At 46.2% G+C, this 15,049-nt stretch overlaps 1 protein-coding gene across 4 annotated transcripts in view; it reads right to left on the bottom strand.

The window, feature by feature from the left end:
- Positions 1-15,049, bottom strand: part of LOC119465371 (inositol 1,4,5-triphosphate receptor associated 2-like) — a 347,709-nt gene that overhangs the window by 267,726 nt on the left and 64,934 nt on the right. The gene's annotated exons all lie outside the window — the stretch shown is intronic.

Raw genomic sequence — 15,049 nt, 5'->3', positions numbered from 1 at the left:
TAGACAAATCAATTTACCATCCATCACTCCCATATATATAGTGGCTGAATGCATCACAGCGCCAGAGCTCCCTCTGGTGATTTTTGGAGGACACTCTATGGCTCAGACCTCAAGTGACAGCGCAAAAAATCCTGCGACATTGTTTTGCTATACCACTTAGGCAGAAACACTGAACTTTCTCACGGGACTGATTAATTTTCTGCTTGTACATCGCTCCATTGTCCGTCGCGAAACTGGAGAATGAGGTCTGCCGCAGCAACGACTCGCTGCCTGGCCGCCCGCAGGCTTATGTGCACAAACTGTACAAGCACTAGGTCGTTCGGGATGCATTAGCACGCGACCCCAGCGGGTCAGGCCTTCGGGCTGTGTCACACCCGCGACAATCTACGCAGTCCCGGAAGTCCAGCTCCATCGGCACGTTTCTCTGAGCGTCGCCGCCATTTTATTATTTCTTCTTCTTTGCCAGCTTGCGCATTTCAAATGTCCACTACTGGTGGGCGACGGTCAGTCACTCTTCCGTCTGTTAGCGCAGTGCTAGCAGACGATGAACCGAAAACGACGCGGCCGGCTTTGTCGCGTCGTCTGCAGCCGGCGTCGTCTGCTTAAATAGAGGACGACGACGACGCCACGGTCGAATACCATTAGCCTTCGCACGCCTTGGTCATTCCATTGTTCATTGCCTCTCCCTCCGAGTCCCTGGCAGTGCCCTTTATTCATTTTTTTTTTGCGTTTGCCTCGAAGAATTGAGCGCGCATTGTATAAGCCCGCTAGGGGCGCCACCTACGTGACAATGAATTCACCGCCATCTTGGTTTCTCCGCGCGAGTCGGCGTAGCGAGCTCCTGTCGTTATCATCACTCCGAGGGTGGCAAACGGACTACGAACCGAGTCAGACGGCGCATCTCACTTTGACAGCCACTCCCTTGCTTTTATGGAAGCCGTTGAATAAGGGGAGGTACAACTACAAAGCACACGAAGCACACACGAAGCAAACAAAGAGAGGAATATTGCTTTGTACAACAGTGTCTCTCTTTTGGGTCTCCTAATCTGCAAGATTATTTCTGTCCTCTTGGCGAATAGTGGGAGAAACCAAGTGACCTGTCTGTGAATGTATGTTACAAGCCTCTGCCTAGATGGACGGGACGTCCGAAAGAAGCGCGCATAATGCAAGACGCTGTCTCTATACGCCTTTGTAGGGCGCCAGGCTCATATCGTAATAGATCACTACAAGTTCATTTGAAAAAACGCCCGTCCATTGGCCATTGCAGTAGCTTACTAAAGAGAGTCGGGCTGTTGTTGGTCTTTTCTATGGCACAAGTCCACTGTTGGAGGACAGAAAGCACCAAGCGATCGTAGGTAAAAACAATCACACGAGTAAGAACGAATTCACGGACTAACAGCGCAGATAAGATAATAACGGGAGTGTGTACGTGCGTCGGCAGATATGAATGAACGTAGAAAAACCTTTAAAAAATAAACGAAAGCACTCGACAACGTTAATATTAAGCATTATAAAGTTATAAGGGGACTTGTTGGGTTAGTTTGCTGACATGTAAAGAGGACATACTGTCACGAAATTAAACACCATACAGCACGCACCCTTTCTTTTCTTGCTCTCCAGTCAAGCAGTTCGCGCTGCCATGCGCGGTACGCGGAGGGTGCGAGAGCCTCCGGAGACGCGGAGCGCATTTGGTTGCAACAACGACGAAGCGAAGTGGACGCGCCGTCAACCCTACGCTCAATCATTTCTGAGGAGGAACCGGGGCAGCGTTTCGCCTCGCACTTCTGGCATGAGCGTTGTGCGCCGGCCGCTATATAAGCACACTTAACCGTTCCTGCTGAGCTGCTGTGTGTACGCACTGCTCTGAGCATTTCACGTCGGTCTCAACTCGTGCACCATCGAGATGATGATGACGATTTATTGGCATCCCCTTTGAAACGGGGCGGTGACAAATATAGTCACCGAGCCTGCTTGATTTAATCAAGTCTGCCATACATGTTTTTTTATCTAGCATTTTTGTATGCATTCATACTTTTCTCCTCAATATCTACCTTGTACATCTACCTATGCCTAAGAGATAAAATCAGGTCGTATCAATCTCTTCCCTGCTTTTTTCCCCACCAATACTCTAGACGTATCTTGCTTATCTCGCCTGCTGACCGGTTGATGCTTCCGTCCACTTTAAACCCAAGCGCTTCTGGGAGGTGTACGTTACTTACTGTTCTCACTGGGTGTATCCCTTCACATTCCATTAGGATGTGTTCAGTGGTCTCCGGATCTCTGCTGCAGCATACACATGCCTCATCTAGTTCCGAATATTTGCTCCGGTATGTTTTGGTCCTTAGGCATCCTGCTCGAGCCTCCAATAGCAAGGCACTGTCCTTTGTGTTATTGTACAGATTTTCCCTTCTAATTTCGTTCTTCTCATCTTGTAAATATCCATTGTCCATAGTGTTCCCATTCTTTGCATCCAAGTCTCCATTCCTCTCACTTTCTTTCTGATGACGTCTGGTTTTCTATTTACAGTTTGAATTATCCTGTACTTGGCTGCCAACTTTCTTGACCTCTTCCTCCATTCTGTGTACACGCTTTTCAGATACAGATACTTGTGCACATTATAGCCGCCCATTTATTTTCATCCATGTTCCAGAGACTTTCTTCAAAACTAATTTTGCTCTGTGCTTCTCTGACATCAAAACAGGCCCAACCCATGTTCACCTTGAACTGCTTCATTTGTCATTTTGCCGTTCGACGGTTCAACGTTTGCAACGCCACCTGGCGACACTCCGGATAACGCCAGCGTTGTGAGGCGCCTGGTAACTGTCGGAGCACTGTTCCTTCTACGCAGCAGGAGTTTGCCTTGCGTGCTGCGTAGCACCAACATGTCGCACCCCGCGTATAGTTATGACCTCGTCCGAGGTGTCCAAGCGCAAAGCTAGACCGTGCTATCTCTGTCAATGCTTCCCTGTGTGGGCGAAACTGCTTTTTTCTTTCTTTTTTTTTGTTCCTGTGTGTTTGTGTATGTTGCGCTGAAAGCTACCATGGATACTTTTTCCGGGTGTCTTGCTTTGGCAACTTTATGGGACGTTCTCACGCACTCTTATTGGCCCCACGCAGAGCACCTCGTTGACACCTCCTTGACACCTTTCGGCAATTTCTTCCCGTAACACCTTTCTGACACCCTGTGCGCAGATTTTGTTCACCGATTTGCGACACCTCTTTGCAGACTGATCCTTCAGCGCGTTGTCTATGCGATGATGGGCTCCTCGACGGCTATCGGACCAGCTATCGTCGGCTGCCCCCCCCCCCCCCCCCCCACCCCCGCCTCTCACTATTTCTTTCCCTCTCGCCCACAGGCGCCCGAACTCGTTAACGCACCGCGCGCGCAGCGCTTTCCGAACTCGCTCTACCATACCGTCTCGCTTCGCATCCGTCGCCGCGGCGACATGACAAGACGTGTTGTAGGGCACGTGCCTGCAAACTGTTACGCGGCCGGCCCCCACGTAATCGCTGACGTCACATCAATTCGCCACGCTCGCCTTAAGAAAAGGACTACCAGGAAGCGTAGCATAAGTATGAGGAAGTCTGGATTGGGCAAAGAAATAATCAGCCAGCAAATGCAACTACAATAAAGCATCTCGAGCAGCAACTAAACAAGAAAGAAAGAAAGAATGAACGCAAGAACGAAAGGAAGAAAAGGAAAGAAAAGAAAGAAAGAACAAGTAGCTCTGAAACAGACGCCTGGAAACTGGCTAGGGCATAAGCGAGACCTCGATGTTTCGCCTTAGTTGTTTCCTTTTTCCCTCTAATACAGGCAAAAACGCAAGACCGGGTGGTCCGGAGCTTCCTTTTCTGTCATACTGAGCAAAGGCGCCGGGTGGCGAAGCGCGCAGTTCCCCCAGTAATAGCTGGCCGAACGCGCTCGCATGGAACACTGAACGCTTCGCAAATTTCTTTCTGATCATTTTTTTTTCTTTTTTTTTCTTCCTACGCCCACGTCTTCCATCACTGCTCGTTAGGGGTAGTGCTTCGAAAACAAAAGTGAGACGATGGTTATTATCGTCAAGCAGCTCATATAGAAAAGAGAACGGGACGATGCTTTGCAAGGCAGTGTTACACGAAGGTGAATTTGCAAAGCGTCGGGTGGATCTGCGCAACCTATACAGTGTGTCCTTTCGTGTCTTGGGTAAACTCCGCGATGACCTGTTGTGGCCACATATCATGCTTCAGCTTACATCCTAGAGCAAACACTTTGGTAAAAGCGATCAGCCTTGACAGCACAGCACATTGTGTAGTCATAAGTGTCTCATTCGTGCACATGCGTAAAACTTACGATGTATAGTCTATACCTCTGACACCCACGGACTTTCAACTTTTCGTGTGGGCCTGTACCTTTACGTTTTTACATATTTTGGTTCGTGTTTTATTTACATGTAGCTTAAGAAGCTATATTAATAGTTTTGTTTATTATTATTATAACCTTCACTACGGTAAAAGGAGTACACGTCCCCTATAAGTGCCTCATACAGATGGCCGACGTTTCGATAGGTAGCAAAGGCGGCCCTGTCATCCTTGGCGTGTTACACTCTACTAACTCATCCATTGAAACTAACAAGCCAAGAATGACAAGGCCGCCTTTGACAAAGATAGGCCCACCTATCGAAGCGTCGACGAGCCTGCAGTCTGTGGCACTTTACTCCTGTTCATACAACCTTTTATCCCACTCTGTAGTGGCCTAGATAGCTTGTACTGAACAAGTAACGCACGGCGCAAATTTCAACAACAAAGGACAGACAGTTTATTCTCTCTCTCTCTCAGACAGAGATAGTATACAGAGCGCTCTGTCTTGTTTACCCTCCTGTCCTTCGTGTTGAAGCTAGGCGCAGCACGTTATTTGTGAAGTTTCATTTGTGAAGTTCATGACATCCCGAAACCGCACAGCGGGTTATAAGGGACGTTGCAGTGGAGGGCGCCGTATTGATTTTGACTCCTTGGGGTTCATAACGTGCATCCAAAGCACGGTACGCGACCGCTCTTGCAAATCCCCTCCCCCCTCCTTTTCCACTCCAATCCGAATACGGCAGCCGCACTGAACCCGCGAACCTTTTGCTCAGCAGCTGACCACCATAGCCACCAGCTGATTCACCGCGGCTGCAGGTCTACGTAGAAATGCCAGGTGCTTCAGAGAATACTAACGAATTGTTGAATAAACTGCTCGTAAACTCTATGTACTGAAACAAGTACGCTTAGGAAGTACTCTCTTTTTAGGTGTAATATACAACATTTGCCTTTTTTTTTTTCGCGAGCTCCGAGCGGCCTGTTTCTGGAAAAGTCTACATAGGCCTCTATTGACGAAGTGTGTAAGGTTAAAAGTGCGCAGACTCTCTGCTAATATAGACTGCGGTCGTGGAGGTCACAGAAAATAGCGCTTCTATAGGCTTTCAATGCAGACTGTTCAAATAAGCCTTCTTGAGGGCGCAGCGAAAGCGTTTCTTCAAGATGACCTGCAGAAATTTCCGTAGCGCGTATACACAGCACAGCGGGAGATAAACAAATGTGCCCTGTCCGGTGGCAGTATAGGGTAACGAAAGCATGAGAACAATAATTACAACAATGCTCACGGTAGCCATACGCAGTAGTGAAAAACAACAGTCGGCGACCACGCCAATTTTGAGCGCTTTCTATGAAGCGACCTTGTATATATATAGGAAACGCCTTTTGTATATGAAAACGAGGAAAACGAGCGGGATAAGCGATACGCGATGACACCGTGTTGTATGAAGTCAACAAGTGACCGCAGTTCTACCTGCGGACGGCCTTCAAGGACGTTGGTTCGTCGATGGGCGTCCCCGAACCCGCCTCGAACGACTGGGACAGGTTTATTCGCAGTTCTGCTCGTGCAAGGGCCAGCGTATATACACGAGCCTCATAATCATGGCTCGCAATCATTCTGATCAGGGTGAATCAATGAAGGCGTTCGAGAGGGTATCGCAGAAAGTGCGCTGCACGTTGTGGGAATTCATATTTGTGTTTTTATTTCGATAGCGATTATATGGACACTTCAGGCGCATTTTTACCGTCGCCGTGATGTTCCGTATAAAGTCCAAGGGCGATAACAGCGTCGCCGCGCGCCGTATGCCGTATGTGCGAGTGAAAGCGTGCGAGGGTGAGCCGCCGATCGCGGGTCAATCTCGCGCGCGCAAGGGAGGAAAGTGAGAAGGAAGCGCGCCGTCTTCCGTCGCGCGCATGGCCACCGCCGTTTTGACAGCGAGTGTCCGCGGTCATCGAATGTGATGTGTTCATGTTTTCCTGTTCGCGCTGACACCATGCTCGATCGTTAATTTAGTTAATAAGCGAATGTTTACAGGTTCATACGACCGATAAAACTATCTTTACTTCGTATGGCTGTCTACTAATTTGCTTTCGCAATCGATGTTTCGCCTCTCGGGCGAAACTGCGACTTTTTTTTTTCCCTTGCCCCAGGAATGGGAACGGATTCGAAACACAGGTGCGCTTGGTCCACTAAGCGATCTGGGAGCAAGTATTCGACAAATCCTTTCCGTTCGCGGGAGCTTTCCGTCACTGGACGATCGCCTTCTCTAACTGGCTGTTGTGTCTCGCTGCGCGCATGACGTCATTCACGTATTCTCTTCATCTGTACGCCTGTTCATCTCAGGCTGTTTCGTGGTCTTGCCTACATGTTCGCAAGTCATTTTACGCTAAGTGTCGGGACTCAGTATAGTGTGCGATGTAAGCAGTCCTCGGCTTTTTGTCTCTGTAATGTTCTAGTGTGTCTAGGACTATACGTAGACTTCATTTACTCTCCGATCTATAACTCAGCTCCAGATATTCTGAACCTTTGAAGTTTCTTCTTACCCTAGGGTATTTTGTCTTCTTACGTGAAAAGGAACAGCCGTCACCATTATAGGTAACAAAATCTCTTTTTTATTTTCTTTCCCCTACGCTGCCCCCCCCCCCCCCCCAAAAAAAAAGGAACCATGCCCAACACATAGTGTTTCATACAGTTACTTGAGGGAACTGTGGAGCTACTGTCTACGGTAGCTACAAGCAGGGCTGTTTAGCCAGCACCGGGAATGATGGGTTAATTAGTACATGGGTTTGCCTAAACTTCATCCTCCTCTCTTTAAACGACTTCGTGACGTTGCAAATTGATCATTTTTAAAGAACGTACTGCGTTATATTATAATTAAACGAACGTCATTAAATTATCCGAGACGGCAGGATTCTAACACAGGATCTCTATGGCAGAGAAGCCAGATATTGAAACCATGACACTACGGACGCATGAATAAGCGGAACCACTGCAATTAGCGGCGATTATGTGTTGTGGCAGATTGTTATTACCTTCTGCGTTAGAAAAAAAAAGTATAAATTGTTTTGAAATTCAGGGCAATATAGGCCCACAGTAAGCGTAATAGACGAAGCCGCAACAATGTCTGAATCTACAAGCACGAAGATCAGACAAATCCATGTACTATATTCATCGTTCCAATGGTGGCTGAGCGATTTCAGAGACAGACTTTCCTCTAGTGATTATAGGAAACTCTACGGCCCAACATTACGAATAGCTGGCACTTGCTTATACGAAGAATTAAGTCGCAAAAACGTTCCTGCGAATACGTCGCCTGGTGCTCAATTGGATGTTTCGTGCCAAACACACACGTTTACCCATCGTTTAGTTGTTGTGTTGTTTTATCCTGCCGTGATTATTTTGCTGCCGGAACCCAAGCTTTGGTAGGCGGCTCGGCGTGCCTTTTCATTCTGCTTGAATACTGTTATAGGCCACAAAAGCGTTTCGACATTCCCGAGCCCGGGGAAAACATTCAATTAACTCGCTTATGACGTATGTATAACCAATGTGACCGCTTTCAAGGGTCCGTAATCTTGTGTACGCTACAAAGAAAGTTCCTGCAAGGACGCTTCACTGCCTGGCTGTACTACAGCTGAGTCGAAAGTAAACAAGGCGCGCTGGAGCATCTTCACTAGCGCCACCTCTCGCAAGTCTCGTGCGCAGCTCTCAGCGCTATATAATATCGAATCATATGCAAACGCAACACGTCCATAACTGAATTTTAATGACAGAGTGTCGAGGCTCTGAGACTGCCATATCCGCATTCGGTTTTATACTCATCGTCATAGTGGCATACGCACAGTCTATTCCAAAAGTTGCGAATAAATTCACTGGAAAGAACGAGACCCCAAGATAGATTTCGTCTTCGGAAGAGCAGAAGCCGCTTAAAGGGACCACGAAATGCCCCAGTTCGACTTCTTTTACAACATAACATAATCTAAAGACTTGTTTAGCATTAGTAAAATTGAGGTATGCAAATAATAGTAATAATAATATAACACACAGAGGCCAACCAAGACCAGCTGCATGCAGAACGCGCATAAAAATAAATAACTGGCACAGAAACTGAACCATTCACAGTACCTATGGTTAGGCATTTCGTGATTCGTCATTGTAGAAAAAAAAAAAAGAAAAGCTCACACACTTTTACTGCATAATTCTGTGAAGTCACTCACTCACTCACTCACTCACTCACTCACTCACTCACTCACTCACTCACTCACTCACTCACTCACTCACTCACTCACTCACTCACTCACTCACTCACTCACTCACTCACTCACTCACTCACTCACTCACTCACTCACTCACTCATTGTCGGGTGGTCGGTCGGTCAGCAGTCAGTCAAATATTAAAGATATATCTCGGTGTCGCCAGTGGCAGGGCGAATGCAGGATGCAAGCTTTAGTTATTATTATTATTATTATTATTATTATTATTATTATTATTATTATTATTATTATTATTATTATTATTATTATTTCGTTTAATACTGAAAACATACAGCAAACGACCTCTCTACACATCTGATCTCTACATGATCTGATTGGCAAGACATGATTGAAGTGTACATGTGACCATGTCTTGCCATTCAGATCATGTTAGTTTGTTATCCGCACTGTATATATGTCATCTTTCACACATTAAAAGTTAGTTGCGAGTCTGCGCACGTGTTGTCCTTTTCGTCCTCCCTTGTCCCTGTTTATAGCGCAGTAAAAATCTTTCCAATATCTCTACACTGTGTCCGACAGCGCAAGATTGCGCTTAGGCCGTTCACTCCCACCGGGGTTCTTTTTTTTTCCCCCGCAATTCGTTACACGCTGGAAAGAATGCCCGCAATTTCGGTCGTTTCTCGACGCACGCAGGCGAAAGCCGGAGCGGGGTGTTTAAGCGGGCGGAAACGCCGCTCTCTGCGCAGACGATCAAGAAGAGAAGGAATTACGCAAGGAAAGGGAAACGCGGCCCACAGCCCACTACAACGATAAACGGCTCGAAGAAACACGCCGTCGCAAACACAAACAACCGCCCCGCGCGCGTTCTCAGCCGTGTACATGCCGCACCCCTCTGCATACTCCAGTTTGCATGCACTCACGGCTGAACAAGCTTGCCGGCACCTTGTGTGCAAATCAGCCCCGACGCCGAGCACGTCGGCTCGCTTTGATAATTGCGCGCGTAGGGGACTCTGACGAGACGTCGTGACGTCAGCGCGTACCCGGCTGCCGCCTCATCTCGCCTCGTTAAAATTGTGCAGCCAGTGCTGTCCTGGGTCGCGTCGAGAAGCCACGTGACCGAGCTCGAAGTCACGTGTTGCTGTTCCGTATAAGGTGCCAACGATATCGTCTACTGTCGAGAACTGAGTGTGCAGAAAACGGCTCATTGTGTTGATGGGGTACCCTGACGCGTTTTCGAACTGCGCTCTCCGAAGCGAAGATTACAATGAGCTTCAATTTAAGCACCTACGAATTGCCGCCCCGTATGCAACAAAACGAATGAATTAAAAAGAACGTTGAAGTGGAGTGAAACTCAAGGAAAAGTGCATTAGTTCCTGCTCTCTTATAAATTGTTTGGTGTGGAGGAATTCAAGTATAAAATACTTTAGGTTGTACAGCAAAATCAATTAAATAAATAAAGTCATAATCAAGGTAAGCATAATAGAGATAAAATGCAACGACGGGGAGCTTAATTTATGAATTACTTTTGGTCATGTTGGACAGTGGAAGTAACTTCTGGCTACGTGAAGTAAAGCGCGGAAACCCAGATGGTAGACCCACTTCACTGTCTCCAACCTAAATCATTATATCCGTGCTCGTTATGTCAGTCGAAATGCTAATAAGCAGCAACATTCGATGAACGCCTGACGTCCCCGTACTGCAAGAACTCTACAATGAGCCCAAAATGTTCGAACAGTAGGCTCTGTCTGCTGTTCAACAAATGAAAGAAAGGTGGCATTGAATTTGACAATTCAGCGACATTTCCTTTACTTCTGGCTCGCAGACAACGCGCTTGCCATGTACGTATCTATCTATCTATCTATCTATCTATCTATCTATCTATCTATCTATCTATCTATCTATCTATCTATCTATCTATCTATCTATCTATCTATCTATCTATCTATCTATCTATCTATCTATCTATCTATCTATCTATCTATCTATCTATCTATCTATCTATCTATCTATCTATCTATCTATCTATCTATCTATCTATCTATCTATCTATCTATCTATCTATCTATCTATCTATCTATTACGCAACAATATTTCGGCGGCACTTCCGCTCACTAGGAAGCAAAAACTAACGGACCGCATTAAATCCTGCGGTAGTGCACGCTATTACCGAGGCGGTGTACAAGGGTGTTGTAGACGAACGGGTCATGTATGTTAAATCGCTTTGCGCGGCCGCGTTCTGCGCGTGTCAGCGCGTCGTGGGAAACCGCGGCGAAAACGCTCTCCGCCGATCCATCTGCCGACGTCATCAAGGGGTTACGTCTGCCCGTAGCTGCGGGCCTTTCCCTTTCGTCTGCCCCCAGAAACCGAGCGACCGCTGAGTTCCCGGAGCGACCGTTGGCTAACACCTGCAGGTTGTACTGAACGTCGTGCAGTGGGGTTGCGATAACTTATACGCCGTAGACGCTTCGACAAACAGAGCTATACAAAACGAACAAATGTCAACATGCGCACTTAGAGCAGGGACATTCCAAAGGAGGTGTGGCGAAGAAGGTAGCGTTGGCTACAGTCATAAATTATAACATGCGTCAGGCCAAGCCTATAGCTTAAAAAGCTAGTCTAAAGGAGCGTGTATTTCTGCATTCATCAGTGTGTACGATACAGGGGCGCTTTAGCGATCGTTTTTTCTCGAGCCTACAGAATGTTAAGAGACATTTGTGGGCTCCATAAAAGGTTGATATCACATTGCTAGTACTACTACTACTGCTACTACCGCTATATTACTACCATTTGTGAAATGGCTACCATGACTACTGATCTCCCAGTGCTGCTTATGTTAGTACATTTACTACTTGACCCGCCGTGGTTGCTTAGTGGCTGCGGTGTTGGGCTGTTAAGCACGAGGTCGCGGGATCAAATCCGGGCCACGGCGGCCACACTTCGATGGCGGCGAAATGCGAAAATACCGGCGTACTTCGATTTAGCTGCACGTTAAAGAAGCCCAGGTGGTCGAAATTATTCCGGAGTGCCCCCACTACGGCGTGCCTGGTAATCAGATCGTGACACTGGCACGTTAAACCCCATAATTTAATTTTTTTATTTACTACTTGCTACGCTATTTCTACCGTTACTACTAGAACTACTACTACTACTGCTGCGGAACACCAAAGTTGCTACCATCGCCACCACTAGTACTACAACTACTACTACAGCTACAACTGCTGCTACCACTGCTGAAATGGAAACTGCTACTACTACTACTACTACTACTACTACTACTACTACTACTACTAACTACTACTATACTACTACTACCACCACCACCACCACCACTACTACTACTACTACTACTACTACTACTACTACTATTACTACTACTACTACTGCTAAAGCTACCACTACTGCCGCAACTAATGATGGTAATACTACTATTACTAAAACTGCTACTACTACGCCCCAACCCTACTACTTGTACTATATACTGCTTCGGCCACGGCCACCCAATGAGTCCCCGATTTTTATTAATTCCTGCTGCGACTATTTTTGCCACTGCTGCTGCTACTTCAAATGTGAAACAACATTTATATGAATGGAAAAGATGCCACGCCGTCCAAGTAATCGCACGTAAGACGTGTGAAAGCTTACTTTTTTCCTGTTCGCGCTAGAATTCGTGATGACGTTGCGGGCAACGTATACGTGTAACGTAAACAGCAAAGTTCGCGTTTGGACCAGGCGAAGACATGGCTGCTAATCACCCACTCGGGCTGTACATTTTCTAGTTTCGTTTATTTACAAACTCGGCTTGTTTGTGGAAACGTCATTGCAGGAAAAGAGCTCTGGGAAAGACCTTTCCGGGAAAGGACAACCTTGGGGACAAATCGTAATGGTGGGGCGCCGTTCACCCGAGACGAGCATTTTCGTTTAGCGGGCATGGCCTGCGCGTTGCGATGGGGCTTGTACAGCGCTGTTCGCCTCGCGCGCAGGAAAAACGGCGGCGTTAAACGCCTGCTAGCATTTATGCCGAGCATGCTAACGAGCCAGTGATTATCGCATTAGTGGATGGAGTGATTGTTAAGGAGATATTGGCGGGCTAGTCAATTGACCATTGTCGGTCTCGAAGCAACCCACAGACAAGAAAAAAACAAACACAAGTACTGAACTGCAACAGTTGAAATTCAGCGCTTGTGTTGAAGTCTAGCGTGTGTTTGTTCCTGTCTTTGTGTTGTAGTACAACGTTTGTATTCGTGTGTGTTTGCCGATCGCCGTTCAGCGCCTGTGTGTCTTCGTGTGCTTGTCCGGGTATGCCTCTTGAAGGTGCACTGCTTCTGCAAGAACACTGAGCCGATTGCTTAACCTAATAGCTTTTTTTTTGTTTCGAACTATTGTCTGCATACTAGGAATTAATTTACGGAGTAGTTGAACGTATTGTTTGGCTTAATCATTAAAATTTCTCCTTTTTTTCGTATCAAATACATTTCATTAAGCAAAGCTGTCGTTAAAAAAACATTTACGCGCTCCTAAATTTGACGAAATGAAGAGAGAATTGCAGGCGTATCACAGGCGGAAGAACTGAAGCACACAGGTAATAATGAAGCAGTGAGGACGGAGCCACGGATGTTATAATATCGAAAAAAGCTTTTTGTCGAAGTTGCATTAAAATATTTAATAGAAAATATCGGATTCCTTGCGTGTTGCTTGGTAACTTGCTTATTCGATGACCAATTGCTTTAACTCTAGCCCTTGTAGATGCGCCATGCCACGACGCACTCTTATTTTTGACGTTGATAAGTTTGAATTAGCATGCATTGACGGACTGATGCAAACGTCTAATGTCATTCACCGCTGGAATAATAAAACACGCGTCCTGCTTTGTTTTGGCATTGTAGGAATAAAACAATGCATTGATAAAACTAAAGTGCTTATGATGAAAGGCCACTTTAAGGGACTAAATAAAGCGACATAACTTTTAATGGCACTGAACGTGTCGTAGAACATCAGCTGGGCGAAAGCGCAGTACGCGACGTCCACATACAGAAAGCGAGGGACACAGGATAACGAACCCAGTAGCTTCCCCTCACATCTACTCCGAAGTGTAGACAACTGCACAAGCTGGTAGGGGAGGGGGGGGGGGGGGGCGGCGCCAGCCTATTTATCTTACTTGCGACGTTTGGTTTCAATAAATTAGTTGCCAGCCTGGGCTACTGACTCTCTGCCTTCTCACGCTCGTCTCGTGTTTAAACTGCGCAATTTTCAAGGACGCGTATCCGCTCGCCGTACTGACTCAGTGGCCATGACGTCATCTCATCGATTACGAGGTTCAGGGTGCGAGCCCCTGGCGTGGCACGTTAAAGTGCACGTTAAAGTGCACTTAAATGCACGTTGAAGAACACCAGGTGTGGAGTTCTTTCAAACTATTCGTTCAAACTGGCAAAGACGGACTACAGTGTATTATAAAAGAGTCAAAGACTGAACTCAGAGAGGTTTCGAGAACCGTTACTGCGCCAATTAACAGCGGTCCAAATACGAGAAAATACTTGAAAATCATGACGTCACAATGAAGTGACGGTGCGAATTAAAAAAAAAATACTCTTCAAGTGATCAACATCTTACAGCGAAATTCGCGAAAATTGAGTTTTAACAGATACGTTATCAGTCTAAACTGACTCAGTGTAACTCTTTTTTGACCCTCTAAGAATGTTCTCACGGCAAAGAGCAGCCGATGACGACTTGGTTACCCGTTCTCGTTCTGATGATTTTTTTTTCTTTTTTGATATCGAGAACGCGACTTGCTGATGACGTGAGAAGCGGAAATGCACAGTACACGATCATCGTTCATCAAGCGCGATGGCCCCGTTAAACGTCTGCAGCTGCGTGACTATATAGCTGCCGACGTTAAAATGCCGGTAATAAAAACTGTGCGTCCAAAGCTGACTGCAATAGTGACCTCGCAAAAATGAATTGAGACAATCTGTAGAGTGTATACATGGCCTTTATACCGTCTATTATGATTTATTTTTTTCCTAATTCAAATAGATTTTGAAGAAAAAGTATATCACACGGAACATATAGCCCAATCCAGCCTCTTCAGGCGAATTACTTGAAGGGACTGACAAGCATTTGCACGATAGATCAAAATGGTCCGGTAGCTAATTAAAAAGACCCACTAATTAAGCTTTCTTAATTATTCCCAATAGAATACATGCGGAAATTGAGAAATTCAATCCGAGCGTGAAGTCGTGCCTGCGTAGCAGAAATACGTTCCTCAATTGTGCTACGATACATTTTTTTAAAGGTCATTACACTAGCAGTACTGGGCGATATTAACTGGAACGCAATAAGTTTGTACTTTCAAAGTAATTTTTAGGTGACTCTTCCACACTAGTAAATTAAAAAAAATTATCTTATCAAACGTCTGGTTCCCCACACATTCCTCCCCAAACCCACCCATAAAGAAAAAAGAATCATTTGCGCTTTAAGACATGCCTTAGAGTGGGAAGATATAGATACA

This window comes from Dermacentor silvarum, chromosome 9 (genome assembly GCF_013339745.2).
Source record: "Dermacentor silvarum isolate Dsil-2018 chromosome 9, BIME_Dsil_1.4, whole genome shotgun sequence".
Classification (NCBI taxonomy): Eukaryota; Metazoa; Arthropoda; class Arachnida; order Ixodida; family Ixodidae; genus Dermacentor; species Dermacentor silvarum.
This window is presented reverse-complemented; position numbering and strand designations above follow the sequence as displayed.